The sequence below is a fragment of the Lynx rufus genome, unplaced genomic scaffold (assembly GCF_022079265.1).
Source record: "Lynx rufus isolate CCGP_SWC_20201006 ecotype Redwood Valley unplaced genomic scaffold, mLynRuf1.p SCAF_9, whole genome shotgun sequence".
In the NCBI taxonomy this organism is placed as follows: domain Eukaryota; kingdom Metazoa; phylum Chordata; class Mammalia; order Carnivora; family Felidae; genus Lynx; species Lynx rufus.
Window position 1 is genome coordinate 91,056,788 of NW_025814897.1, and position 26,816 is coordinate 91,083,603.

Consider the following 26,816-nt stretch of genomic DNA (forward strand, 5'->3'; position numbering starts at 1 on the left):
TTCCACCTCACTCAATTTCAAATTACTACTTCCTGACTCTCTACTCCTTCAGGAAATCTAATTCTAACATTTCTTTACCAGAACCAGGGTTTGCAATTCATTATTGCTATCTACCTTTCATGTTTCTTTCCACAACATCCTAATTTTTAAACCAGTTTAGATCCATGCTCCAGCATCACACACTTGTCTCTCTCGTCATTCATCATACTCACCTGCAAAATTACAACCCTAATGAAAATCCCTACTTACATGCACCTGTTTCAAGTGGCTGATTGTTGGAGAGGAAGAAGTCACAAATGTGCTGACAGGTTTAGATTTATGACACTAACCAGAAATTGTCCGTTCATGAGCCCCATAATTCCGTTAAAATTTCCTACTTCATTCACTTTTCCATTATCTTAAATAACTATTTTATACTTTCTCCTCTCTCCTCAAACTTCCAAATCTTCCTACACTCTAATCCTTCTAAGAGTTTGTTTTTCTATTATACTGAGGGGGAAAAAACATTTAAGCCCTTCCTTCTGCTCCCACTGTCACATCTATGTTCCTTTCTGCATCTGTAACCAAAATTCATGTCTTCTTTCTCATTACTAGAAACGGACTCTGTACTCCTAAGGAAGCCTCTTTACTTGAACATTTCTTTCTTTCCTTTTTCAACTACTCATGGCCATAGATCCAACAGTAAATCTGTTCCTTGTGTGATCAATTTCCTCTTTCAACTGGAAAATAGGATTACAGTTTCTAAATAAGCTGTTAATTTCCATCACAAAATCAAATGAAAACCCTAAAATATCTTGACCATACCTTGCATTCCAGCTACCACTCCACATCTTGGTTCTCTTTTAGAACAAAATGACATAGAGATGAATATAATTATTATTTCCAATTCCTATCCTCTTTCTCTCTTGAACCTACTCCAGTCAGGTTTTTTGCCACTACCATCCCACTGAAATGCCCCTTGTGAATATAAGCAGTGAATTTTCAGTTACTGAATCTGAGGACCAATTCTCAGATTTATCAGCGTTTGACACTTAATCATTCCCTGCTCCCACTCGAAAAGCCTTCCTCATATGGGTTCAGGGATACCCTAATTCTTTTTGGTTCTGGCTTCCATCTGGCCATGCCTTTGGCTTCCATTGTTAGATCCTCATCACGATTCTATGCTAGTAGTGTTGGGTTGCTCCATTTCCTATAGTCCTATGACTTTAACTATGATTGCTTTTATTTCTGAAATCAATGTTTGCAGTTTGAGCACCTACACTCAACTCCAGATTTGAACAATGAAATTCCCAGTGTGGGTCCATCTCACTGCCCTTTCATACTTGACATATTTAAAACCAGATTTCTAATCCCTCACCCATCTCAGTAAATGGCACTGCCGACTGTCTAATAACGCAGGCCAAAGACTTTGAAGTAGCATCTGAAATCTGTAAAACTCTACTCTAAAAGCAACCCGTAGGTCTTCCTTTATCCACCATAAAAATGTATCCTTTACCTTCTCCCTTAATGTCTCCTCCACTAATATTCTTGTCTCAGCCACCACTATCTCTGTATTAGATTAACGTAGTAGCCCCCAACTGGCTTGCCTGATGGCTGCCATTTCCCTTCCCCAGTCCACCAATCAGCCAAGATACTATTTGTAAAATTTAAGCTCAGTGTATTTCCATGCTTAAAACTTTTTTTCTTGGTTTCATGTATCATTCAGTAAACAAAATAATATCCTTCCATGGCCTACTGAGCTCTGCATGACCAGGCCCTATGCTACCTCTCTGACCTCCCCTCATTCCACACTCCTCCTGGATCAGTCCACACCAGCCACAATCCCTGATGCTCTTCAAATGGGCAAGTGTTTTGTTTTGTTTTGTTTTGTTTTGTTTTGTTTTGTTTTGTTTTGTTTTACTTTAGGGCCTTTCCACCTGCTGTTCCTTGGCTTAAAATGATTTTTTTTTCCATATAATCTCAGGGCTTTATCCCTCATCTCCTTTAGGTATTTGTTCAAATATTTTCACATTAGGGAAGCATTTCCTGAACAGCATACTTAAACTTGCATTCCTCTTCCCATATCATTTTCTATCTCCTTTCCATATTTTAATTTTTATTGTACTCTACCAGTTCACTATCTGATATTCCATATATACTTTAGATTGTTGGTCTCCCTTCTACTGGAATTTGTAATAGGTAAGTCAGGTATCTTTGTTTTAAATTTTTAAAAATTAATTAATTAATTAATTAATTATTTTCTTAGGGAGAGAGTGCAAACAGAGGAGAGGGGGAGAGGGTCAGAGGGATAGAGACAGAGAGAGAGAGAATCTTAAGCATGCTTCACACACAGCACAGAGCCTGATGCAGGACTTGATCCCATGACGCTTGGATCATGACCTGAGCCGGAATCAACAGTCAGACACTCAACTAATTGAGCCACCCAGGTGCCCTTCTGTTGTTGTTGTTGTTTTAACTGTTCCATTCCCAGCAGATAAAATGAGTCCTGATATATAGTAGGTGTTTGGTAAGAATTTATTAAATAAATGCAATACACAAAGTGCAATTGTACCAGTCATTTAAAAATTCCTGTCTGGGTCTATCAATGACAGTACACATGGAGACGGGAATAGAAAAAAGTCTCTGACAGTAGAGAAATTGTCTCTTGCTAATGTTACCTAGAAAGAGAAATGAGTATTTACACACAAAAACACAGCTTTGTGGAACTGTGTTTTAATAGGTTTAATCACACAGAAATGATCAATAGAAAAAAAAAGTATTCCTTTTAACAAACTAGTTTTGGACCATCAGCAGTGTTTCCCAAGGAATATTCCATTTGAAGCTGTTTATAGGAGCTATTACCAGGTATAATCTATGAGAGGGATTCTATAACACACAGGCTTAAGAAAAGCCATAGCACATTTAAATAGGTTTTTCCATTACACGACTTCTTAAATTTTTTTAAAACTCAAATTTGTATTGCATATTCTATAAGAGCAATAATTTAGATACTGTTTTCAAAACTTGTTTGAATAAATAACACTTTTGTTATGAAGCTATTTATGGAGTTTCCTTAAACATATTGAACAATATTTAACACCTACTATAATTATTATTCTAGACACTGAGAATATAGGAGGAACTGAGTCCTTATTCTAATGGAGATTACATTTTACTTCCCATTAATAAAACCAAGAAGGTGCAACAATACACCAATAGATACAGAAGCCCAGATAATATAGGCTATTTCTCAAATATATGAGAGTGTGTTTTGCTGTTTAATTATTATATAATAGTACTTTTACTATTTTAAATTATATATCATGTTACTATTGTATAATAAGAATATCTATAACTTTTCAAATTGCTGATAGTCTAATACCAGCCTGTAGTGTGGTATCACACTTATTGTGAACTTTGTTAAAAAATGTATTTTTTCCACTACACACACATAAAAATGGACTAGGTATTAAGAAATTGAAATTCTTATGCAGAGCTTTGAATTTACTAAGTCCTGTGCCCTTTGGCAAGTCACTAAATGTCTTTAAACCTCACATCTTTTAGCTTTACATTGATGGAAGAAACCTTTGGAACACCTGCTTTATGCAGTGGTGATTCTTATCCCTGCATCATGTTCCTTCATGTATACAACATTCCAGGTGTAGAAAATTACACACACACACACTTGTAATCACCATCACTGTTTTCTAGAGCTAGCCACTGTGCTATAATATAAAATATGTTATGGAAAAACATAAGGAAAAGATGGCACTCCATAGTGGGGTTTGGGAGATATTTCCTAAAATATTTATCTTCTCACCAGTTCTTTTCTACCAGCCCTTCCATGAAGGAGAATTATACTTCTTTCCCTACTGATGTCATTCTTGGCCACATGACTTACTTTGTAGAGGGAAATATGAGAGAAAGTCATATGTTACACTTCTTCTCAGCAAAAGCCTTAGGGGCCATTATATGGTCCTGCCATCTCTCTTTTAACACTTCCATGAGATCGGCATGAACCAGGTAAGAGGTATTCCTTTGGTATTGGTCTTCGACTATGAAGCTGAGCCATAGTGAACCCACAGTCAACCTATGATGGACACAAACATGAGCACAAAATAAAGTTTTGCTATAAAACCCTAACCTGCGGGTTCGTTACCGCAGCAATACACAGATAAGCTCGCTGCTACAAAACACTTTAGAGATGTACTTACATTTTAGACATGATTTGATGTGTAGGGTGTTCACTATGTAGGCCTGGGGTATGCAGAAGAAGAGCTGGATTTCCAGGTAAAGAGTGCAAATGTGCAAATGTCTGCACACAAGATAAAGAGCAGTGGTTTTGAGGAATTGCAGGTACTTTATCACATTTGACTTAATATACATTTTTTAAAGTTTATTTATTTTGAGAGAGAGAGAGAGAGAGACAGAGAGAGAGAAAGCATGGGGGAGGGGCAGACAGAAAGGAAGAGAGAATCCTAAGCAGGCTCAGTGCTGTGAGCACGGAGCCTGACCCAGGGCTATATCAGGGTCAATTTTATATATTAAGGTCTTTGGACTTTATCATATAGATGTTAAGGATTTAAACAGTGCTGGTAGCAAAACTGGTTTTGTCAGTTAAAAAAGACCATTCTAGGGGCACCTGGGTGGTGCAGTCGGTTGCGCGTCCGACTTCAGCCAGGTCACGATCTCGAGGTCCGTGAGTTCGAGCCCCGCGTCGGGCTCTGGGCTGATGGCTCGGAGCCTGGAGCCTGTTTCCGATTCTGTGTCTCCCTCTCTCTGTGCCCCTCCCCCGTTCATGCTCTGTCTCTCTCTGTCCCAAAAATAAATAAAAACGTTGGAAAAAAAATTAAAAAAAAAAAAAAAGACCATTCTAGCTCCAGGACAGGTGGTGTGCTGGGATATGGTGAAAGACTATTTGGGAAACAATTGCATTAATTCCATAGTGAAGTTTGAAAACTTGAATCATGGGGGTGACAGTGCTAGAGATAAAAGTATAAATTCCAGTGGCATTTGGGTGGTAGATGCAGGAACATAATGAACTACTGGGACCAAGAGGAATAGTAGAAATAGAAATAGAGGAGCAGAAGGAGGAAGATGATGTCTGTTGAAGGGCTCTAACAGCTCTTTATAAATGTGAGAGAATATCCTTTCTACCACACTACTAATGAGGAAGCACGAGGACGGGGCAGGTTGAGTGAAATGTGGATTTGATTCTTCTTTAGGCGAAGCTGTTTGCTGGCAGGAGCAATGTGCTGGCTGAGTGTCAGTAAATGTATCATCTTCAGAGTTCTACAAGTCTTTGTTTACGCTGATAGTACTTACCTGAAAAACCAGTATTCACAGTAGGCTGTGCCTAAAAGCACAATCCAGGATGGGTAATAGTCTTACTAGTTGCTTGCTTCCATTTTACCTCATTGTCTGGTAAATAAGCTTCTCTGCACGACTGGAATAATAAAAACAGGATGAGTGTCACTGCTCTCCTGACAGCCAGCCAGCCCTAGGGAAACAGCAGCCTGCCCTGGAGAACGTGGTTGTTGGAGTTACGCAGACAAATGCAACACTTTTGAATGACACGCTTTCATATATCATTTAACCTCTTTCTCTAAAAAAGAACTTCTGCCAGAAAATAATCAGAAGAAAATTTATTGCCCTAAACTCCTCCTCCCAACGTTTGTTATCAAAGACATTGCACTAAGGCTTCTGGAGCATTGAAAGTTGTTTTGTTAATATCAAACTTTGGGAGCTCACCATTTTTCTGGACCTCATTTTTTTAAATCGTCACAATTATGGGTACTGGAAGAATTTTAGTTTCTTTGTTTTGGGCAGTGTCACCAAGAGCAGAATAGTACCTGATACTTCTATTTACTTTCAAACTGGAGGGACAAATTTAAAGCATCCCAATGAGGGGAAATGCTCTGCTTTTTTGATGATTGATATGGATTTATTTTTTAAAAAATTCATGGTTGTTTACTTGAGACTGAACATGAGCAGGGGAGGGACAGACAGACAGGGAGGGAACCTCAAGCAGGCTTCTGTGCTGTCAGTGCAGAGCCCCTTGTGGGGCTTGAGCCCGCAAACCATGAGATCATGACATTAGCCGAAATCAATACTTGGATGCTCACCTGACTGAGCCAGTCAGATGACCAATATGGATTTATTTTCAACGTGAAGCATTCATGAGAGGGAAAATCCCCAAATGGTGGTTGTGGGCTGTCAGAAGGGGATTTTCATATTTATCTGAAGCAAGAAAGGCTACGAGATCTCAAAAGTTATTTGATTTGACATTTAATTTTGAAAAGGGATTTTACCAGCAGAGAAATCACAGGAGGGATGAAAAGAAAAGGTAAGGGTTATCTGGGGTTACATGGTGAGTGTCAGAGGAATGGGAGAAAAGGGAAAAGGTGTTTTTAAAAAGGATCTAATTAACAGTGTGAAACAGGGGAAACCGGAGCAAGAATTGAGCAGGAAATACTATAGGGGACAGTGAGAGTAAAGAACTGTGATTTCCTCCGTCTGAGCATCTAGACAAAAATTCCAAAGTTGGCAGTCACATACCCTAGTCAATTGGGTCTGTTCATATCGTCTCTCCTTCTGTAACCAATCGTCTTTTCCTTTTAAGCTCTACCCCATTCTGCAGTTAAGACTGGCTCACTTTTCCTTCCAGCTACTACTTTTGCCCTCAGCAGATACCTAGTTTATTACCACCCCTGGGATGGAATCAACTTTATCTTCTCTTCTCTGACCTAGAATTGGGGACCAGTATCTGGGGGGTTTAATAGAATTCTTCTATCCCCATAATTTCTTCCAATAAAACATACTCATACCAACTTAGGAATTAACTCAGAAAAGGACACCTTTGTAATACGAATATACCTGGCTTTGTCTGTACTCTTATTCTTTAGCTAGCTCCAATTTTATCAGATTGGGTAACCTTCCCTGTGCAGGCTGCTGCAGTGGATTCTAGCACTTTCTTTATATTCTTATGTTCCTCTGGGTATAGATCACATTCTCTACCTAATTGCCAGAATGTGGTTTCTGGGGTTTGGACTATCCGACGTGTTAGTTTAAGCAGTGGAGGTAATCAATAGTTTAATCAGTCACTCCTTTTCTAATTCTGTTTGCATTACTTACATTATTCATCACGTGCACAACTAATGCCTTTCCTCCGGCTAAAGTCAAAATCAGGTCAAGTTGAACAATATGAACAAATGTGGAAAACATCAATATATACATCTTCATTCTTTTGTAAAAATTCTTTAAAGTTTTATTTTTTTTGAGAGAGAGAGAGAGAGAGAGAGAGAGAGAGAGCAGGGGAAGGACAGAGAGAGGGAGAGAGAGAACCCCAAGCAGGCTCCGTGCTGTCAGTGCAGAGTCTGACATGGGGCTCAAAATCAAGAACTGTGAGATCATGACCTGAGCTGAAATCAAGAGTCGGATGCTTAATCCACTGAGCCACCCAGGTGCCCCACATCTTCATTCTTCTTATGTGGATTTGGATGGTATAGTGCAGTGTAAACTCGCGTGAAAATGTATTTACATGGAAGTATCTGACTTCTGCATACGAATTTTTGGATTCTACTTGTTTGCTATTAAAATAGGCAAAATCAAACTAAAGTTATGCAGAGTTTGAATGACAAGTGTGTAAAGATACTAACATCAAGCTCACAGGGTTATTTTGAGTGTTAAATGTAAGGCATATGAAACAAAATAATTGTTAAATTCATAGCAGTAAAACGAACTCAGAGGAAGCTTGAGTGTCTTTGCAAAATGAAGAGTTCTTCGTGACAGAGGTAGATTCTGTAGATAGGAGTTCCTGCTAAGTCAAAGCTGGAATTCAGAACTTGGGTTTCCTTTTGAGTGTTGACCTTTTGAGGCAGCTGTGTATCTCCTAACATGGGTAGATAACCATGAATTTTTTTGTTTCTTTTCTGGCTTTGTTGTGTTTGTGGCTACTATTACTGTGTAGTTTATTTTTTTTTCAACAAAGGGAAGATATATATTTTTTCTATTGGACAGGGAGTTATGCATGAGACAGAGAGACTTGTTCCTCTTTCATGGACCCAGGAATTATTGCTCAGTCCTTCCAAGAAGAAGGGTAGAGTCAGAAAGTAAAGAAATGGGTCTCATAAAGGACTTAGTGAGAACTCAAAGAAAATGAGTGCTGGCTTTGGTGCCTGGAAAACACCAACACTCATCACCCCAGGCAGAGCATTGCTTTTCTAGGTAATTAGGGTGACCAATGCAGCAGAACCTTTGCAGGTGACTGCAGCTAGTCTAGGAGCACTGTACTACCCAATGGGGACAGCAGATCTCCAGTGGAGATGTGGCAGGACAACATAGTACCCAGATGGCATAGATCCATCATGGCCGAATATACAATGTCCCCTGGGGCCTATGGGAAATATTAGAGAGCTGAGACTGTCGAGTCTGGCATTTTGGGTGAGAAAATGAGATCCAGGGCTGAACCAGGGCAGTCTGAGATGTCTGTCTAGCTGTATAACCTCATAGAAGTTAACTCTAGTGACAAGAACTAATTTTCTGTTACTTATTTTGCCCAAAGGTCATCACAAAAATCATTACCAATAAGTGTCATGTTAGTCCCTACAAGAACATTGCATTCGGATGTATCATTACAGGCACAGGTGCATAAATGTGCATAGGTTTATACAGAATTAACATTTTGTCTGAACTCCACAGCTTGAGAACTAAGAAAGAGCCTTTTGGTAAAATAATCCAAATATTTTCACATATATTTGGGCTGTAGAACTTTTTGTCAAAAAAGCTTTTCTAGGGGCACCTGGGTGGCTCAGATGGTTAAACATCCAACTTTGGCTTAGGTCATGATCTCAAAGCATGAGTTTGAGCCCCATATCGGGCTTTGCTGCTATCAGCACAGGGACCACTTTGGATCCTCTGTCTTCCTCTCTCTCTGTCCCTCCCCTGCTCTCTCTCCCTTTCTAAAAAAAATAAACATTAAAAATGCTTTTCTATTCAACATACACTTACTGAGCATACCTGCATGTATAAATACAAACATCAGTAAGATAGAGTGCTTGTCTCAGAAATGTTTCTGTTTACTAGAGGGATCTCTCTCTACTCTTTCACTCTTGCACACCACAATGTTCCACAAATTTATAAATAGGAGGACATGATACAATGGACAGAGGGGCAAGGCTGGGAAAGAATGGGAGCATGTAGGAAAATGGGAAAGGGGAATGTTTCATTGGAACAAATATTTTTTGACCTGGGGCTTACTTGGGGGATGGGGAAAATCTTCAAAGTCAGAAATGATCAAATAAGTTATTCTTGACACAATTATAATATGAGCTAAGGCAGAGGCTTAAAACACTTGAGAAGTCTGGGCCATGATATACAGGCCTCAAGTCCCACCTTATTTTAAGAAGAGTGTGGGTCCAGGGGCGCCTATATGGCTCAGTTGGTTAAGTGTCCGACCTTAGCTCGGGTCATGATTTCACTGTTGGTGAGTCTGAGCCCTGCATGGGGCTCTGCACTGCTTGGGATTCTCTGTCTCCCTCTCTCTCTGCCTCTTCCCTATGTGCTCTCTCTCTCTCTCTCTCTCAAGTAAATAAAATAAAATAAAAACATTAAAAAAAAAAGAAGAGTGTGTGTGAAGGCCTTTTGTGAAGGCTGTTGATAATGAAAGCTGTGCTTTGGAGAGATTGTTCCTGCATCTGAAGAGGCCCTTTCCCTGGGAAGGATAGTGGGGTGGGGAGGGGGTGGGGTGGGCGAGACAAGGGACAGGACGGTGACTGGGGCCTCACCCAATGGCTCCTTCTCCACAGCCCTGCAGTGACCCTTAAGATGACTTTACAGGAACTAGAGGGCTCCACAAACAGAATTTGAAGGCTTTTGTTGAGTCCATCTTCTAGTTTTTACAACTGAAGACACTTAGGATTAAAGTTCATGAATGATTTGGGCAAGATGATATAGTAATCCATTCCTGGGCTTTGTGCTCCTCAGCCCTCAGCTGTAGATTGGTGACTGGAAAAGGCCCCAAGATATTTTCTCCTGGTTCACTTCACACCTTCACAATCTGCTTTTCCTGCAGATATTCTCAGTTTTCCATGAAATTAAAAGTCCTTTTGGGAAATCAGCATTCCTAGGCAAGAACATTGGCAGACCACTGGCTGTTGCAATCTCTGGACATTCTTTTTTATTTTTATTTTTTAAACTTTATTTATTTATTTTTGAGAGAGAGCACACAAGCAGGGAGAGGCAGAGAGAGAGAGAGAGAGGGAGACACAGAATCTGAAGCAGGCTCCAGGCTCTGAGCTGTCAGCACAGAGCCTGACATGGGGATCAAACTCACAAACTGGGAGATCATGACCTGGGCCAAAGTCGGAAGTTTAACTGACTGAGCAACCCAGGTGCCCCAAGCTCTAGACATTCTCGACCATTATTATATGTATTGTCATTGTTGTTCTTATGTGGGGGAATAGTGGCTGTGACAGAGTTTTCAGAGTCATGAAGGGGCTTGGCATTTAATACTTTTTAAGATTCAGAGGTTGGAATTGTACAGTTGAGGAGACATTTGGATTTTCACAACTCCTTTCAGAATGAAGTACACAGTAATATCCTATTTATATCCAAAGCAAATGCTACATTGCACTATGATGTATCTTTATAAGCACGTTAAATTCTCTAAAGATCAGACCGTCATGCGGTTTTCTTCATGCACACCTAACCCACAGATGATCCATGGGTTGGAATTGTCTATAATCATTGGCATTGCAAGCTACAGAATCCTACATTGATTTGAATGAGAGACGTGGAATGTATGGGAGACTGAAAAAAATGGGAAGATCCCTGATCTTGCTGGCTTTTGCTTCAGTCTTGGAGGAGAAGGTTTTTTCTTGATCCTGTTAGTGTCCTTGGCAGGTCTGTTTTATTTACGCACACACACACACACACACACACACACACACACACACAAAACATATACTTATATATAGCACACCTATTTCTTGAATATATACCTTTTTCCCAGTTTTATTGAGAAATAATTGACATATGTCATTTTATAAATTTAAGGCATACAGTATGATGGTTTGCTTTATATATATTATGAAATATATATATACATATATTTATATATATTATGAAATGATCACCACAGTAGGTTCAACTAACATCCATCTTACCGCATTTTTCTTTCAAAAGGAAAAATAAAAAATGAAAAAATGGGTAGATTTTCCCTATTATGAGAACTCTTAGCATTCACTCTCTTAACCACTTTCCTCTATGTCACACAACAGTGTTAGCTGTAGTCATCATGTTGTACATTGAATCCCTAATATTATTTATTTTATAGCTGGAACTTTGTACCTTTTGACCACCTTCCTCTAAATTCCCCTCCCTCCATCCTCTTGTAACCCCAAGTGTGGTCTCTTTTTCTTCTTCAGTGAGTTTTGTACTTTATTGTTTTTGTTTGTTTTAGAGTCTACATATAAATGAGATCATACAGTATTTATATTTCTCTGACCTACTTCACTTAGCATAATGCTTTCAAGGTCTATCCATGTTGTTGCAAATGGCAAATGGCAAATGGCAAATGGCAGTATTTCCTCCTCTTGGTGGCTGAATGATTCTTTATATATATATATATATATATATATATATGTATATATACATATATATACATATATATGTATATACATATATACATATGTATACATATACATATGTATATATGTATATATATGTGTATATACGTGTATATATGTGTATATATATACGTATATATATACATACATATATATGTATATGTGTATATATATACATATATATATACACATATATATACACGTATATACACATATATATACACATGTATATACATATATATGCATATATATACATATATACACATATGTGTATATATGTATACATATATATGTATATACACATATACATACATATACATATGTATGTATATATGTATATATATATGCATATATATGTATATATGTATATATATGCATATGTGTGTATATATGTATATATGTATATATACATATATATGCATATATATGTATATATGTATATATGTGTGTATATATATGTATACATATATATGTATATACACATATACATACATATACATATGTATATATATGTATATATGCATATATATATATGCATATATATGTATATATGTATATATATGTGTGTATATATATGTATACATATATATGTATATACACATATACATACGTATACATATGTATATATATATGTATATATATGCATATATATATGCATATATATGTATATATGTATATATATGTGTGTATATATATGTATATATATATACCACAACTTCTTTATCCATTCATCAATCAGGGGACACTTAAGATCGTTTCCGTGTCTTGGCTATTGTAAATCATGGAGGTGCAGAAGTGTTAGTGTTTTCGCTTCCTCTGGCTGTATTCCCAAAAGTAGAAATGCTGGATCATATGGTAGTTCTATTTTTAATTGTTTTGAGAATCCACCATAGTGTTTTCCTTAGTGGCTGTACTGATTTACAGTCCAAACAACAGTGCCCAAGTGTTCCTTTTCCTCCACATCCATGTCAGCATTTGTTATCTCTTATCTTTTTGGTGATGACTATTCTAAGAGGTGTGAAGTGATATCTATCTCATTGTGGTTTTCATTTGCTCTCCCCTAAGGACTAGTGATGTTGAGTACTTTTCATGTACCTGTAGGCCTTTTGTATATCTTCTTTGGAGAAATGTCTATTTAGGTCCTTTGCTCATTTTAAAATTGGGTTTTATTTTATTTTATTTTATTTTATTTTATTTTATTTTATTTTATTTTATTATTTTATTTTTTGCTATTTAGTTGTAGGAGTTCCTTATATATTTTGTACATTAATCCCTTATCAGATACATGGTGCAAAACATGTAGTTTTTCCCATTCTGTAGGTTGTCTTTATACTTTGTTGGGTTTTTTGGCTTTGCAGAAGCTTTTAGTTGGATGTAGTCCCACTTACTGGTCATTTCATTTTGTAGCTTGTGCTTTAGGTGGCATATCCCAAAAGCCATCACCAAGACTGTCATCCAGGAGCTGTATTCCTTTTTTACTTCAGAGGTTTCATAGCTTCAGGTTTTACACTTAAGTCTTTAATCCATTTTGAGTTAATTTTTGTGAGTGGTGTAAGATATGGGTCCAGTTTTGTTCTTTTACATGTGAATATCCAGTTATCCCAGCACCATTTATTGAAAAGACTGTCTTTTCTCCATTGAGTATTCTTAACTCCTTTGTCAAATATTAGTTGATTGTATGTGCTTGGATTTATTTCTGGGCTCTTAATTCTGTTCCATTGATCTGTTTGATGATCTGCTTGTTTGTTTTGCCAGGACCATACTGTTTAATGACAATAGCTTTATAATACGCTTTGGAATCAGGAAGTATGATGCCTCTTGCTTTATTCTTGTTTCTTAGGATTTTTTTATTCAGAGTCTTTGTGTTTCCATATCAATTATATAAGTTTTTTCTACTTCTATTTTTTAAAATGACATTTGACTCTAGATAGGGATTGCATTGAGTTTATAAATGGTTTTGGTACTACAACATTTTAATAATATTCTTCTGCTCTATGAATGTGGGATGCCTTTTCATTTATTTGTGTCTTTGGTTTTTTTCATCAGTGTCTTCTAGTTTTCAGAGTAGAAATATTTCACCCCCTTAAATTTATTCCCAAGTATTTTATAGTTTTTGATGCCATTGTAAATCTTTACCTCTTTTGCAGAAAATTCATCACTGTGTAGAAATGCTACTGATTTTTGTGTGTTAATTTTGTGTCCTGCAACTTTACTAATTTATTGATTAGATCTAACAGATGTTTGGTTGAGTCTTTAGGATTTTCTGTATAGAAAGTCATGTCATCTGCAAACAGAAACAATTTTACTTCTTCCTTTCTGATTCAGATACCTTTTATTGCTTTTTCTTGCCCGAATGCTCTAGCTATTATAGTAGTATGTTGGGTAGAGTGGTGAGAGTGGACACTCTTCTTGTTCCTGATCTTAGATGAAAAGCTTTCAGTCTTTCACCATTAGGTATGTGTTAGCTGTAGACTTGTCATATATAGCCTTTATTATGTTGAGATAGGTTCCTTCTATACCTAATTTATTAAGAGTTTTTTTTTATCATGAACGCATGTTGAATTTTGTGTAATGCTTTTTCTGCATCTATTGAGATGATTATATGCTTCTTTTCTTCTGTTAATGTGATATGTCATATTGATTGATTTCTGTATGTTGAACCATCTTGCATCCCAAGGGTAAATTTCACTTGATCATGTGAATGTTCTTTTTAGTGTGCTGCTGAATTCGGTTTACTGGTTTTTTTATTGAGAATTTTTACATCTGCATTTATCAGAGATATCGGTCTATAGTTTTCTTTTGTAGTAGAAAACTCCACAGCAGGTAGGGCTATGATTTAGCTCCTTGCCTGAACATGAGCAAACTAGGTCCTTTAGTAGCAGGAGAGTCGTGACCCCAAGGCTTTTCCTTCCAGGAAGCAACTTTATTCATGCCTGCACTGCTCAGTTGGGTTTATACCTGAAGAACTGAGACCCAAATGCCATGTGGTGTAGTTTTTTATTTATTTTCTACTTCTTTGTCTCCCATATATGGTAACACACAAACATGTAGTCTGATTAAGTGGTTTCATGTTACAAGGTCGTGAGGGATGTTGTCACGTACCTGTATAGCCAAGTTGCCCTGAGGTGTTTTTTTTTCTTTCCTTTGGGAGGGGACCCTACCACACTTTGGATGTCAAAACAAAACTACTCATTTGAGGACCTGAATCAGGCGGATGTGCATCCCACCAGGATCACTGGTCAGAGGGTACTTTTGACATGGTTCTGCAAATGAGCAGAACCGCTGGTTGAGATTCCTACTTGGGCACTGCAGATATCAACTAGGTCCGCCAAGATCAGTGTGTGGGTTGTTGCAAGCCTCCCCACTTTTCCATCAGTCAGATTCCCGGTAGTTGAGACCCGCAGATTCCCTTGTAATCTCTGTGGTGCGGGATTAGAGTAGGGGCTCCTCCAAAGGAACCCATGGCACTGGCGGTGAGCTAGATATCCCCTCTTTTCTCACTGGAGGCTCTGGAGGCTCAGGAGAGAGCTCTGAATGTAGTGCTGCACTGGCCTTGGGGAGAGGCAATGTGGTCAAGGTGGGGGTGCCTCTCTTACCCTTTCTAATGAGTCTGTCTTGGTCTCTGTGATGCAGGGGGTGTCTTGTATTGAGGAGTTGTTCGTTATTCTTGTGATGGCGTGCAAAGTGAGGAACAATTTATGTCACCTTCTTGGTGACCTGTTAGATCCTGGCTGGGTCTGACAATTAAGCTGACAAAGGTGGATTAATAGGAGAAAAGCATGCAAATTTATTTAATGTAAGTTTTATGTGACATGAGAAACTTCATAAGGAAATGAAGACCCAGAGAGACGAATCTGTGTGTGTTTATGCAAGTTTGATGAAGAGTGGATAGTTGTGGAAGAATGTGATAGGTTGAGAAGCATGAAGTAATCTATAGTAAACGGCGAGAGACTTAGAAAGGCCTATTTGTTAAAATTTGTCTTGGTGTCCCTGTGCCTCTCTTTCTCAGATAGGGAGGTGCCTTTCACATGAGGACTTTATGACCTGTTTCAGGGAAGAATGGCCTTGTGGGAAGGAGGCCAGAGTTGTCTCCCTGCTTTTGCCATTTTCTCAGACTCCTTCAAAGTATTCAATGTGCCAATATTTGAAGGTAGTATGCCCTGAAAGCTATCAGTCTCCTCTCTATTTTTTTGATTCTCCTCCTTCTAACCGTGTTGCCCAAATGGGACTATGACTACAACTCCCCGGGAGTGTTCTGGTGCTTAACTGGGAGGGTAGTGGAAACATTCTTATGCCCATGCAAATCTTAAAGGGCTTCTCCTGTTAGACACATTGAATTTAATAGTGGTTACTGGTAGGCAGGAAAAAAAAAGACAACTTTCAGCATATTCATTGTAATTAATTGCATTCGGAAAAACTGTAAGCTAGGTAGACATCTGTTGCATGGATAAGGAATAAAAGTGCTTTTGAGATTGTCTTTAATTTCTACCCCTCAGTGAGATCCTAAGAATCTACCTTGGGTTTTTGGTGACTCACTGGTAGTCTCTCAGCTCTGTTTATTTATCTTGGGCTCCTACTCCCCCCAACCTAGAAAACTATTTAAACCTATGTTTCAACAGTTTCCGTCCTGGCCAGCCAACATGTTGAGACAATTAAATGAAATTTAACCCTGCAGAAGTATCATCTAAGGATGACACTTATAATTTAAAAGTGGGGTTTTAGTAATTAAGATGCTTTCGAGACCTCAAGGAATAATTCCTGGAGGGGCAGTTTGGGACTGTGCAGGTGGGAGAAAGAGATTTTATGGAGGGACCTTAATGGCATGCCTCATCCCACACACAGTCATCTTCCTGTCTAGAAGGTTAATTGTACAGGAGAGAATGAGGCTGAACCATGACTTCCTCTTGGTGCCTCCTTACATATTTTTCTCTTAGGCTGAGTCTTCAATTTTATGCAGAGCCAGGTGTTGTAGAGTGGGGTGAAGTAACAAATCAACCCATTTGAGCTTTTGAAGATACTAATTTTCCTTTGCATATCTTTAATCTGGGTGTATATATCCCCCTTTCAAAGCATTTCTGAACTTAAACACTATCCAAAACAACATGTGGCAGTTTCTCTAATTACTTATGATTAAGAAAAAAGCAAAGTCAGGCCCTCAAGGCATCAACGCTTTGCCATTTTACTGGAGAAATGAATGCTGCAGAGCAAAGCAGCTTGAAAATTAATGTGCAGCACAACCAGGCAGTTCAAGATCGCATTTCTTTTCTGCACTGTATTTCAAAAATGTTTTACACAACGAGAATAGGGTGGGGGAAGAGCAGATGGTTTGAGTTATAAAAGCCATTGAAAACAATGGTGCAAAGACATTTTTGTGCAGTAAAAACTTCATCAAAAGTGTCAGTCACTGAGTCCGTCTGTGGCAGAGTGAAGGAGAGAATAGAGGAAGACCAGAAATGGAAAATAGAGCTATGTGGATGTGGGCCTTAGAAAATGACAGAAATATGGTTGAAAAAATTAAGAAGGATATGTTAACTTTAGAAGGATAGTGTGGAATGTCTCCTTGAGTTAACAACAACAACAAAACAACAACAACAACAACAAAAGGTGGTAGACAAACACATTTATTTGGAAAAGATATAGTAATATTTTTCCAGATCTTTCCTTAGGAAGTAATTTGTAATTTATTCTCCCCTTAATGAACTAATTTATTCTTACTGAATGTAGAGAAACAAAGTATTTCTCCTACTTGGCGGGAAGAAGCTTATCTCATTAGTCTATCAAAAGCTGAAGGTATAGAAGTTAATGCCAAAAATCAGCCTGGCAGCTGATCCAGAGCAAAATGTAACAAGAGGCTTAAAATGGATGCTTAATAGTTTTATCATCCCTAGATTGAGGGCTTTTGATTATTTTTTACTGTATAATTTCTCCAAATTCTACAAGATTGCTTTTGTAATTCTAGAAATTCTCTGTGTTGACCAGCAAGTTATTCCCCTACCTTAGGTCTAAATTTTCTTTCTTTCTTTCTTTCTTTCTTTCTTTCTTTCTTTCTTTCTTTCTTTCTTTCTTTCTTTCTTTCTCTTTCTTTCTCTTTCTTGCTTTCTTTCCCCCCATTCCCCAATCACTTAGGAAAATTTTGTCCTTACATCCACAAAGGACCACACTCTGTCTTCAATGTGTATACTGCTATATGGATACCAATGGAAGACGTACCCCCAGAAACACTCTTCTCTAAGATATTATTTGCCTTCTGAATACTTTCATGGTCATCATAAGTTATGAGCCATTACTTAAACCATGGATCAGAATCTTTGACTACGTTCAGCCACATTTTATATGATGGAAGGAAACAAAGTTTAGAGACAGAAAGTTCTCATAGTGTAATCAGATAAGAAATGGTAGAGATAAAGAAAAATCCCAGTGGCAGCAGCTAAACGGGTTTAGTTATATACTCAGGTATCATGTAATGGCTTCCATGCTTTTTCCCCCCCAATATTCTTATCTTTTTTTAAGGGGGGGGGTGAGCCCCCACAGAGAGATAAATGTGACACAAGAAATGGTATGGATTATAATCTTCTGAATGTAAAATAGTGTTGATTGAGGTGGAAAAGGGGGTCCTTGACGTTAAGCATAAATATTGCCAAGAAATTTAAGTCCAAACAAATTGACCATGGTTGTTCTTAAGTTGCAAAGTGAAGAAGACTGAGGAGAGTATCTCAGAGAGATAAAAGAAATTGATTAAACTAGCACTTAAAGTAACCTTTGAGTCAAGGCTAGTGTAAAAATAAGATTTTCCTCAAATAGAATATCACTCTGAAATAAGGAAGGGTACAACCCGGCATGGATACTCTGAAAAAAATAATGGACTAGGACCATGTATAGCTGTAGGACTATTCTAGTGTGGGACACAGCAGATCAGCACCTGGAAGAAAAACTCAAAGGAGACCACAGGTTTTCCTTTGACCATCCTGACTACAAGGCTGTATGTGACTGCATCGTATAACAGTTTGTGGTACGTTCATATGCAGACCAAACTGTACATTTGGTTTCATTTTACTGAGTCAGTTGGACAGTTTTTAAAGATCCCTTGCAGGCCTCAAACAGCACTAAATTAAAGAATTCATTAAGGTACTATTCTGTCTAATAAAAATAGCATTACCTAACATTTATATAGTACTTACTTGGCATTTCAGGGACTCTATAATCATAAACTCTCATCACAAAAACCCTTTTAGTATTCGATAAGCCATGTTTTGAAGATGGGAATATTGAGGTACAACCCCTGTATCTCGGTGTTTTAACAAAATAAAAGATTTTCACATGTCCCAGGTAGATTGGCAGGGTGCTCTGCTCATTATGGTCACTCAAGATTCAGGCTGATCAACACGCCTGTCTCATAGGAGGCAGGGAATTTGGGGAGTGGAATCATACCAATTGCCCAGAAGGTGGCTAACAAGAAACATTTGGTGAATAGCACTAATTAATACTCCAGGGAATAATGATAGTATGTATTCTATAGGGTTATTTTGTATATTTAATGAGATCGTGCTTAGAAAGTACTAGCCACCTAGTAAGTGTTGGCCATTAATGGTAATAATAAGCAGCCCTAATTTTTTTTTACAAGTTTTTTTTTGTTGTTGTTGTTCCTTAAAGAGGAAAAATAGAACACATTACACACAGCATGTCAAATTGGAGCTGTGGCAGATCAAATTTAATTTCTGATTGGAAGAATTAACCCCAGGCCTATTAACACAATTATAAATTGATTCTTGGCACCTGAAGACATTGTTTAGACAGTCTAAAGAATATAGGAATGAATGGACCATATTTACTTGATTTAAGGCTCTTTGTAATTTTAACATTTCTTAGTCTGTACTGTATTTTATAGCCAATTGAATGTAAATATGACATGCCTTTTTTCCATTTAAAAATTTTTTTGTTCCCGAAAAGCTGCTAATAAATTATGTATCTTAAAATTTTTGGTGTTCTTAAGAAAAAAAAGGCGAGTTGAAAAAAGAAATGAAGTGTCCTATCAAAAATGAAAGAGCTTTCACCACAATGCTTTTTAGGAAATGGTCAGCCCATACAGAATTTGGACTTGAGATGGATAACTCTTTGTGTTTGATCATTGTTCCCTCTCATATTAGGCTAAGTTTCTTTGCTTCACGAGAAGTGTGATGCAGAGATGGTTATTTTTGCCATACTAAGAAATGTCTCTTGGTGGGATTTTTTGTAAAAGGTAGCTGTTGCGTTCTGAATCATTAGCCGACAGCAATACAGCTTTGAATGCAGCAAGAAAACAGCTTCCTCTCACTGGTGTGCAAAAGGGAAACAGCAGGGATTTCATATGGGATGTCAGTCTAGGTAAATGACATCTGTTATAACATTGTAGCTGTGACCGAGACATCCATTAATGGATGCAGGCATACCTCAACTACAGAAGGCAGCTGCCTTCTATAGCAGCGGGGTTCACTAGCAACAACACAATAACAGCAATTTATAAATCACATCGAATTAAAATGGCAAACGTTGTGGCTGGCTTAGAAGCACTCTTCAACATCCCCTAGTCCAAGTTTCCTCACTGTCAGTTGATTGAGAAAATACTGAAGGGGCTGCCTTGCCCAAAGACATTCCAAATGCATGACAATGCATTGTGCTTGCACAGCCTTTCATGGAACCTGAAAGATTCCAAAGTAGCTGATCTGCCCTGTGGGCACCTGGGTGGCTCAGTTGATTAAGCACCCTACTCTTGATTTTGGCTCAGGTCATGATCTCACAGTTCGTGAGTTCGAGCCCTGTATCCAGCTCTGTGCTTGTGGTGGGGAGCCTGCTTGGGATTCTCTCTCTCTTTTCCTCTCACTGCCCCTCCCCCTGCTTGTGTGCTCTCTCTCTCTCTCTCTTTGTCTCTCTGTCTCTCTCTCAAAATGAATAAAATAAAACTTTAAAAAATAAAAGAAGAAAAATGCAAAGATTCTGACAAATGCCATACAAGAGATAATTATTAACAATCTTAAGATTAGCAATGTTAGTACCAAGTTAAAGGAGATAATTAAAGAAAGATCATTAAAGGGATGCATTATATGATATGAATAACTACAGGACAAGTCAGAAGACCAGCTAGTATCACGGAGGCCTTACTGTTTAAAGGTTGGCAGCATAATGCAGTCACTGAAAGCCCTGGTGTTGGGGAACCTGATTTCCCAGGTTTGCATGCTGGCCCCGTAACTTTGTAGCTATGTGAAACTGACCAAGGAACTTCTCTGCTTTGCTTTCCTCATGTATAAAATGGGTATCACAGGGTCACTGTATTAAAAGTGTTAACCAAGAGGGGCGCCTGGGTGGCGCAGTCGGTTAAGCGTCCGACTTCAGCCAGGTCACGATCTCGCGGTCCGTGAGTTCGAGCCCCGCGTCAGGCTCCGGGCTGATGGCTCGGAGCCTGGAGCCTGTTTCCGATTCTGTGTCTCCCTCTCTCTCTGCCCCTCCCCCGTTCATGCTCTGTCTCTCTCTGTCCCAAAAATAAATAAAAAAAAACGTTGAAAAAAAAATTAAAAAAAAAATAAAAATAAAAGTGTTAACCAAGAAAAGCAATTAGAACATATCTGTCCAAGGGCAGATGGTCAGTAATAGATGTTGTCATTACTACATGCAAGACACTTGAATATATCATTAAATGCACACAACTGTATAATATAGAAACTATTATCTCTCTCTTACAGATGAGGAAATTGAAACACAGAGAGATGTCACTGATCCAAAATCACACTATCAGTAGTACTGTGGATTCTGTGCCCACAGCCGCTGCTCTAAATGTAGAGCTGAAGAGAATCGTAGGGTTTCTTAAATCTATCCCACATCTTTTTCAACCCACCTTCAGTGGGTTGGTGGAGGTTGCAGGCAATGGTTGATAGTTGGAGGTGACTGTATATGGTTTTAGAGTGAGACAGGAGGCCCTCTTATCTATTAATAGTGTGACTGTGGGCAAGTTACTTGGTATTTCTGTGACTCAGTATATAAATATGCAAGAATTTTAGGATAATATTTGCCCCATGAGTTTTTTCTGTGGATTAAATAACAATGTGTGAATTTCCTAGTAGGTGCCCAATACATATTGATGTACTTCTATTTCTGCCAGCAGGGTTAGGAAAAAAAGCGATCATTATGTATATGGTTCTGTGCTAGGTGAAATAGAGAATATAAAAATGATGAGCGCTTATTTGTAAAACATAACATCAAATACAGTTCTTGCTTTACACCCATCAATTTGTATTAAGCACAGGGGTGGATTCTGGTGCTTCTGATACTTCACAGTTGGACAGTTGAATCAGTGCCAGGCAACAGGTACAACGGGTGTCAGATCCTCTCCCCTAGAATTTGGAATCAGACTCTGTATGGATTTTGAGGAAGTATCAATGTAAAAATTTGGGCCAGTCACATAAAATTGACCCTTGCACCACGAGCCAACCCCTGTGCAGTTGAAAATCTGCACATAATTTTTGATTCCTCAAAAACATAACTATTGGGGCGACTCGGTGGCTCAGTCAGTTCAGCATCTGACTCCTGATTTCAGCTCAGGTCATGATCTCACGGTTGTGAGATTGAGCCCCACCTCAGGCTCTGAGCTGAGCATGGAGCCTGCTTAGAATTCTCTCTCTCCCTCTCCCCCTTTCCCTCCCCCATGCACTCTCTCTCTCTCTCTCTCTCCCTCAAAAAAAAAAAAAGAAATAAAAACAAAACAAAACAAAACAAAAACTTGTTAACTACAAACCTTACTAATAACATAGTCAATTAACACATATTTTGGATGTCACATGTATTTTTTACTATTCTTATAATACAGTAATCCAGAGAAAAATGATATTAAGAAAATCATAAGGGAGAGAAAATACATTTACAGTGTTTAAGTGGACCCATGTAGTGCAAATCCATGTTGTTCTGAGTAAGATGTATATGGAAAGGCGAATAGATGAACTATACAGATAAAAGAAAACGAGGTAGACAGAAGCAGTTTGAGAACCTACTTGGCATCCATCAGAGAGAGACAATTTAAAAGTATCTGCTTAGGTTCCTGGTAGCCTGCTGTTTACTCTTCCCACTTGTCTTGAGACCTGGTTTATTATCTTTTACTTGGGTTGTTTGAGTTTGTAGAATGTTTTTCCAGTAACTTCCATTTCATGCTTAAACTAGTTTGAAGTGAGTTTCTGTACTTTGTCATCAAATCACCTTGACTAAGGCACTGAGGTAGGAAAAAGAGCAGGAAACTAATACCTGTTAAGCACTTCATTTAACTCCCAAACAGCCATGAATTATAGGTATTATTATTCACGTTTTAGTGGTGAGAAAATTGGGATGGAGATTATGTAACTCGCTTAAGACCAAATGTCTATAAGTGATAAAAACATAAGTCTGCATGACACCATATCCCATTTTCATTGCCACCTTACTATGCAGGAAAAATCCTATTCCATATAGATGATGATGCACTAAAATGAATAATTCAAGGTCATTTGGGGGAGCTGAGAGTTGACACACTTCATGTACGTAGGAATGATACAGTAAGGATCTTATTAGACAATAAAGAATATTTTGTAATGTGAGGTTTCTAATTAAAGAAGATGTCTAAAAAGTAAAACCATTTAACAAGTATATAAAGACAATTTAGAGACCTACAATGACAGTTCCTGAACCTCATGTTGTTCCTGCCAACATGTTCCCTCATGTTGTTTTACTTTGTCTTCCTGTGGGGAATATGAATACCTGAAGATTTAATACTTAGGCAGCTTAAAAGTTCTTTTCTTTTTCTTTTATTCTTTTAAATGACAAATAATTACAAAGCACTATTTTGTTTGTTTGTTTGTTTGTTTTGAATTTAGAAGATATGTCTTTAAAACCAGCTATTTGGAGCTCTGGAATTATGGGTTGATTCAAAATATTTACTACCATGTAATAGTTATGAACATTTTCCTTTGAGATCATATTGCTCGTTTTTTGAAAAGAGCTTTATATATAATGCATGACACATGCTGCTAGGGTGTTAGCATGATCAGAAGTGAAAACGAATCTAGTCTAAATCTTCATTCTACTAAATAACTTTTAGATAAAAGTTGAGCCTCAGATTCTTTATGTGAATAATATAGAAGATATAGCCAGTAGTTGTACTTAATTCACAGGAGGTATGCTAGTTTATTAGATAATTCAGGTGAAGTGGTTACTAGGCAATGCAGGCTATCATTGTAATGGTTAAGCATACAAGGCTTATAGTCAGAATGACTGGATTCACACGTAGCTCTGCACTTAATAGAAGGTCAGACCTTGAGCGAGCTATGTAACCTTGCATAGATAACTTTGCAAGCTATGAACCACGGCTTGCTGAAATGCAGGATCTTAATATCTGTATTACAGTACTGTTTTGAGGATTAAATGATTCTATCTATGGAGAATACTTAATGATTGGCACCAAGTAAATACTCAATAGTTACAGGCTATTTTTATTAAAACAATGTATTTGTGATCTCTACTACAAATGGAGTTAGATCTGTATCTGATGCCATACAGGAGCCCATAGGTATGACTGCCTCTATGTGACATAGTGATTCACTGTGCAGGAGTGGAGAAATGAAGATGGGGGAAATATGAAAGGTTAAGACTATGGTCACAACTAAGATAACATCTTAGTAGGTCAGCCCTTGGAAATGGAAAGCAACAAATTGAGTAGGAGTTTCCTACCATAACAAAAGCTGTTATTGATGTTAAACATCTACAAGGGGACGTGGGATTTCTAGGGTTAGTACTCCTGAGATACCTACAGAGAATGATCCTGACGTTCTGCTGCTCTTCTAGAACATAAGGAATAAAGCCTTAGGTGAGCATGGATCTCACCCAGTTTCTAAATGTCATTATAGCTGCTTAACTTAAAAGCAACAAGAGGAAAACCTTTGGAAAATATTGATTGTGAAATATGGCCAAATTACAGAAAATTACTTACTTTATATTTCTTTGTAAGTATGTCAAGTTTCCAAAACATGGTGAGAAATCAGTTTCACCTTCTAAGAAGTGGTAGGAAGAAGATAGCTGAGGAGATTCAGGGAGATAAAACAAACAAAAAGACAAATAATTAGGAAAATGCAATTTTTAAATCATGAGATAAACTAATATAATAGAAAAAACAAATTAATGCTAAATAGTTGTAGGTTCAAATTCTGGGTAAATTACCTCAGGTAAATTACCTCAGCTTTCTGATCTGTAGTTTATCTATAACATATAAATATACATATATTCAGATATGATTACATGTATCACTATGTATACTTTTTTTTTTTAATTTTTTTTTTCCAACGTTTATTTATTTTTGGGACAGAGAGAGACAGAGCATGAACGGGGGAGGGGCAGAGAGAGAGGGAGACACAGAATCGGAAACAGGCTCCAGGCTCTGAGCCATCAGCCCAGAGCCCGACGCGGGGCTCGAACTCACGGACCGCGAGATCGTGACCTGGCTGAAGTCGGACGATTAACCGACTGCGCCACCCAGGCGCCCCTTGTATACTTTAAATTATAATTTGAGGGGCGCCTGGGTGGCGCAGTTGGTTAAGTGGCTGACTTCGGCTCAGGTCATGATCTCACAGTCTGTGAGTTCGAGCCCCGCGTCGGGCTCTGTGCTGACAGCTCAGAGCCTGGGGCCTGTTTCAGAGTCTGTGTCTCCCTCTCTCTGACCCTCCCCTGTTCATGCTCTGTCTCTCCCTGTCTCAAAAATAAATAAAATGTTAAAAAAATTAAAAAAAATTATAATTTGATATCATAAAATTAAATGTATACAGATATATGGTTAAATATATTAATATGTATAAAGTATTGATCCCAGTGCCTGAAACATAGTTGGTCTTAAATACATTAGTTTCTTCCATCCCTCTCAAGGACTTTAAATACTGCAGTACTAAATGAAGGCAAAGAAACTCCTGTTAACTAAAAAAGGGAAAACACCTCTCTCTCTCTTATCTCAGGAGTTTATTTTATGAGTCTGTCAAGTCCCTGGCTTTATCATGAGGCAGCTATACAAGTCGTCATGGCTGATGCCAGAAAAGAGGTGGTGGTGCCTGTGGAGCTTGGCTAAGATACATGTCAACCAACTTGGATTGCCACAGTCTCTGTCAGCTTTGGCGTGGCAGCTAGAAGAAGTCTTTTCTCCTCACCTGGGTTCTTCTAACAGTGCTGCTCTCAGGAAAGTCTCTCCTCCCTTTTCACCACTGGGCTGAAAATTTCTTACTCGCTTTAACTCGTGTTAGTCACATTTCCATAATGTTCGATAATTGCAAACCACATAAAAACGTTTTGATGTACAGCCAGATATATATGGTAATCTCGCTGAGTGACATTTGTGTGGCAGTACTGAACTGCTGTTGATAAATAATACATGGTATTATTACATTTTATACACTGAGGCAGAAGAATTAGAAATGGGGAAAGAAAAGGCCCTCTTCACTTATTTCCATTCCAATCATGGCTCGCTATGATGTTCTGCTGAGTATTGCACACGTTTTAAAATGAATACACAAAACGTAGATATTTTGTATTTCTTTCAGATTATTATACAGAATGTATTCATAAAAATGCCATTACTGACTGTAGGGTGTATCTTGATGTATTGACGGAGGACAATGTAATGTTAAGATTAGTTGCCAGGCAGAGAATCTGCTTATCCTCATACATGAATGAGGATACATTGAATAAATATTACTTTCATTGCAGTACCTATGGTGGCCTCACTGAGTGACTGTAGCATGCTTTCAGACTGAATCTAGAGGTAGCTGTGGCAGAAAAAAGCCATCTTAATACGCAAAACCTCTCAAGTCACCAGGATTATGATGTGCTGGCACATCGATGTAAATTTGTACCTGAGTAAATTACTCTGTGCGTGTGTGTGTGTGTGTGTGTGTGTGTGTGTGTGTTTTAAGTAGGCTTCACTCTTAATTTCAGCTCAGGTCATGATCTCACAGTTTGTGAGATTGAGCCCCACGTAGGGATTTCTACTGACAGCGTGGAGTCTGCTTGGGATTCTCTCTCCTTTTCTCTCTGCCCCTTCCTCCTCTGCACTCTTTGTCTCTCTGTCTCTCAAAATAAATAAATAAACATGAAAAACAATAAAAAAAAATATCTGAGCTGAGATCAAGTCAGATGCTTAACCAACTGAACCACCTAGGCACCGCAAATTATCATATGGTT

At 38.1% G+C, this 26,816-nt stretch overlaps 1 pseudogene; it reads left to right on the forward strand.

The window, feature by feature from the left end:
• Positions 1-3,993: 3,993 nt before the first annotated feature.
• Positions 3,994-26,816, forward strand: part of LOC124506013 (suppressor of SWI4 1 homolog) — a 42,418-nt pseudogene continuing 19,595 nt past the window's right edge.